Source organism: Hippocampus guttulatus, chromosome 19, assembly GCF_054856545.1.
Source record: "Hippocampus guttulatus isolate MCC_2025c chromosome 19, RoL_Hgut_1.0, whole genome shotgun sequence".
In the NCBI taxonomy this organism is placed as follows: domain Eukaryota; kingdom Metazoa; phylum Chordata; class Actinopteri; order Syngnathiformes; family Syngnathidae; genus Hippocampus; species Hippocampus guttulatus.
Genome location: NC_141279.1, coordinates 10919427 through 10924540, shown reverse-complemented (window position 1 = coordinate 10924540; position 5114 = coordinate 10919427).

The window sequence follows — 5114 nt, the reverse complement described above, 5'->3', positions numbered from 1 at the left end:
ACAGAGAGCACCGTTGACCACCTTCAAAATAAAAGACGCAAAATTTATGCATGCACGTGAGTGGTTTGGATTTCAAATACTGTAGTTTTGATATGAAGAAACCAGTCCGTTTATGAGCTTGAAAGTCGTTTTAAATCTTGGACTTCAAAGCCACCCGTCCCCTGGAGGGTGGTAGGACAGTTGATAGGATTTCCTTATTTTTTCTGACGAAACCAGCATTTTTTTTTGAATCTGAGATCTCAGTCGTTTTTTTCATTTGTCAGATCTGATACCAAAAACAACGGATAAGAACTGATAACAATTTAACTTACAGTATTTTCACGACTATAAGGCGCCATTAAAAGTCTTAAATTCTCTCCAAAATGGACAGGACGCCTTATGATGCAGAGCGTCTTGTGTATGCGCTGAGTTCCAAACCTTGACTGACAGCCCACACGCTGTTTATATAGAGAAAAGGCGGAAGTGACTGTGGACAGGCATGCGGCAAAGAAGTCGGCCAATCAGTGAAGGGTGGGCGTGTATATATACATATATGGAGAGAGAGAGAGAGAGAGAGAGAGAGAGAGAGAGAGAGAGAGAGAGAAAAAGAGAAAGAGAGAAAAGGCAGACGTGAGTGACAGGCATGTGGGGAAGAAGTCCGCCAATGAGTGAAGGGTGGGCGTGTAAGTGGACGCTAAAGGGACGCTACAAGCAGGTACCAACACCTGTATAGAGTGTGGCTATGTGCATTGTTGCAAAACAACTTCGGTTTTGGTTTCTAAGAACCCCCGAAAATAAATTCTACAAAGAGACACGCCTACAAAGCTCAGTTCAAACTTCAAGCCATCGGTTATGCTTTTGGCATGCGTGCCCATCTCACAGCAGCGGTGAAAAACCAAGTCAAGCAAATGAACTCTGAGCTTGCCGTTATTCCCGGAGGCTTGACTAAAGAACTCCAACCGCTGGACATCGGCATCAACCGGGCGTTCAAAGTAAAGTTGCGAACGGCATGGGAACAATGAATGATCGATGGCAAACACAACTTTACAAAGAGTGAGAGGCAGCGCCGGGCGAGTTACGCCACAATTTGCGAATGGATTGTGGCTGCTTGGACGAACGTGTCTGCTTGCACTGTTGTTCGAGTTTTTGGCAAAGCCGGCATCATTTCTGTGGAGCCACGTGGCAATGAGAGTGACTGACAACGAGAGGGAACACGGCGTTTTTGATGGATTGCCGGTACTTGCACAATTGTTCAATTCTGATACAGAGGATGAGGACTTTGATGGATTTCTGGGGGTGATGATTGATCGAAAAACGTGAGTACATTGTACGATGGCTAAATAAAATACAACGGAACTCAGTTTTGCTTCCGTTGCCTTTTTAAAAACGTGTTTTTAGCTTGTATCTGTATGTCTTGGCATGCTACCGTATGCTTCAAGCTAACGTGTTTTTAGCGTGCGCGCATGTTTAAGCTGGCGTATGTTTTACCACTTTAAAATTGCGCCCAATAATACAGTGCGTTTTGTCTATGTGTAAAATACAGAAATAGCACCCATTAATGAGACTGCGCCCAACCATACGGTGTGCAGAATGGTCGTGAAAATACGGTATGTTTTTTTTTCCTTGTTCATCTTTTTGTATTCTGGTTCAGAGGAGTGTACGGTATTTAGTTCAGTTTCCCATCTACTCCTATTGTAAATATTTACTCAATATATATTTTTTGTAAAAAACTCAGTCAGTGTGTTTTCTTCCTGTTGGAGGTTTCCCCTTGACTCTAACTAGTGTCTGCTGTTGCCAATCTCACTGTGACCTGAAGTAGTGCACCCTAACTCAAATAGATTTGATAAATTGACACACTTTCCCTTGACAACTTAATAGAAGGGTGCCACTAGTAGCTGCACCTAGGGTGGCTACACGATTTGGCGAGTTTTAATATATACAGTCTTGTAAAATAAAAATGTTTAAAATCATTTCTTCAGGTAACGATGAGTTCACCATGAGAGTATGAAAGCTCTCTCAGAATAGCACCAAGAAGTGTTCTAACGTTGAAACAGAAAATAAAGTCAATGTGAACTCTCCATCAATCACTAAAATGTCACCTCATTCAAAATAAATAAACAAATTGACGAATTAATTAATTTTGTTTTCCCGCAGCCAGACCACATTTAGGGCACACTATGTCACCCAGTACAGTACTTTCATGATGATCTGATGTTACTTTTTTTTTTCCAAGATGGCGCCCGAGTAGGCAGCCTTTGGCAAGTGCTCTTCAAGAGCCTTGCTTTTTTGTTTGTTTTTTGTCATTTTGTTTTGTCACATGTTGTTTGTTGTTTCATCGTGTGGACCGGATATGGACTGTTTTCAGCGTTTTTTGGCCACGACATTCGTCAAAGGTGAAGTATCTGTGCTTGGTGGTTGCACCTTCTCGGCAGCACGCCTGTACCAGCGCAGATTTTGATTGGGAGGAATGTCGGCGCCATTGACTGTCGGTGCTGAACAGACCTGGGGCGCATGTGTTTTTTGCGCCTGTAATGGGCAGCATTTTTCACAACCCCGTTTTGTTCAGTGGAGATGTCGGCGCTGTTGGACAGTCTGCGTTGGTGCGGATGGATGGATGGCTGCTGAAGTTGAGGATGAGGAGCGTCGGCGCAGAGCGCCGATGCGTATTTGGAACCGAGAGTCGCCGCTTGGAATTGAAATGGATTTCCATGGGACAGGAGAAGTGAACCAATCTCTTTTTTCGTCAATGGATGCTAAAGCTTCTTGTTGACTTTGAAACTTAGCTTGTAGCCGACGTGTGCACATTTTGAGCATGACGTCTCTGATCCACTGGTTAAAGGACACTTTGATTCTCTCCTCTTTCATCTCAAGCTGCTTCAAACAACAAAGCGTGTGACAGAAAAGTGGTTAGGACTGCACGACTGTCCCTGTTTTATGTTGTGTGTTGTGTTTATTATTTTACTTGATGTTAACTGTTTTGTTAAGCGCTTTGTTACAGCTGCCACTGATGTGAAAGCGCTATATGAATCAGCATGTATTGTTTTGTATTGTATTTCAAAATAAAAGGCCTCTAAAATCAGAATTTTTACCTTTGCGCTTGTTTCAAAAAAAGTAATAAAAAATGTGGCCCTTGTGAGAAAAAGCGAATCGGAAATGGATGGATGGACGGCTGTTTTATTTGGGTGAAATTAACAGTTTTGTTTGTTGAGTTAACCTTAAATGTGCGGTGATTTTGTTTTATTGTATTCCAAAGCAGTTATTTCAGCTTGAGTTCTTCAATTAAACGGTGTGGACTCAAATGTTACTTTTAAATTCAGTTTATTTATTCCACACAAATGTCAATAAAATTGCGTTCAACAATGTTGTACTGATTAAATACGTATTTACTTTATTCTATGTCAATTGGTTGGATTCAAATCAAGATAATGACGAACCACAGTGCGGTGCTGCAACGCAGGGCGTCAATCTCAGAGCAATGCACGACTTTCATTGTGCGTGTGCGATGTCACTGCTTCAGAACGTCCCCCCCCCCACCCCCTCAGCGACAAGTCAGCGTTCATGCAGACGGCGAGTGCGGACATGAGTCGGGCGCTTCTATGTGTTCTGTTAAGGAGGTGCGAATCACGACGAATGGCCGGTAAACTCGTGTAATAATAAGACACGTTTAGATGATCAGTTCAGGCATATTTATTCTATTGCCAAAACAACTTGGCAGTACGGTGTAACACAACCGATGGGAGCGGCTCTATTGGAAGTGAAGAGGCTACCGGTCTAAGGATGGCATAGTGCGGATGTCCAACACTCAGACTCAGACTGTGCTCAACCACAAACTGTTGCGGTTTTGGAGCGTCTCTCCAAGATGGTCAAGAATTTGGAGAAACTGGAATCTGTGCTCAAATATTGACTGAAATCACGGATTTGGCTGATCGATGCCACTCAAGAGACATAAGCCACGGACTCAAGGCTGTCTTAAATTCTTGGGCAGCCTGCGACCAAAACAACATCTGCTATCTCGACCTTCCCCTGATGAAAGTATGCACGGAAGCTAGTCCCCGACCATCACCCCCTCCTTCATACATTCCCTTGTTTCACCGTCTTCATTGTTTATGTCTTGTGACCTGTTGTAACTGTCATATGCTTGTGCAGGAGTTTTTTGCCTAACTCAAATTATCCTCAAAATGAGGATAGTTCGAGCGTGGTTTTTTTTCTCCCCTCTCCCTCCCTTGTGGTTTCTTTCTGACTTCTGGGTTGAGTGAACGCAGGCGCGTTTTGGCTGCCGCTGCTCAACCCGTATTGTTTTGTGTTTTTTGTTATTGTAAAGTGTCCTTGGTTGTCCAGAAAGGTGCTTATAAATAAAATGTATTATAATTATTAACACGAACCGTGGCCATGAGCATAGCGTCTGCTAACTGAAAGCGGAGGTTTTGTTCATATGTACATTCGGCATGCCTCTCCACAACAAATGCAGTGAGCAAGAGCGCTACACATAACATGAATCTCCAACACCCCCAACGCTGTTAGCTCACTGGGCAAAACAACCAAATTGCATAACACAGCACATTCACATTTCAACATCCTCCAAAGATCCGCATCGCAAATTCCCTCAACCCTTGTTTTGTCGCTGGTTTTGTTGTTCTTTCAAATATCTGAATACGTGTTTTACTGTATTCCAATGCTCCACAGTTGGTTCACTGAAATGCTGAGATAGTTTGCTGACAACATAATTGATTTCAGGTCTTGTACATGTAGATAAGTATATGAAACTTCCCACTGCTTCCCTGTACTGTCTCGGCTGTTTTAGCTTTTCTGCATTTTCAGTGTGTTATGTCTCGGACAAACAGAGTTTAGGGTGCATCCTAAAGCGTAGACGAAAACAAGGTCTCCGTAGGAAAAAATAAAGTTTAATGTACACATCGCACCAATAAGGAGAGAACATAAAGCGCTGCTCAACAATAAGGACCAGAGGGCAAATAAAACGAATAACAAAAAGCGCTTGCACAAAAGGCAAGGGAGAAAAATAAAGACCGCAAATACAAACAAAAAACAATGTATCACAAATACACGCAAGAAAGACAAATCACAAAACAAAACCAGTACTTACTATACCATGGGTACCGAGAATACAAAGCGAAAAC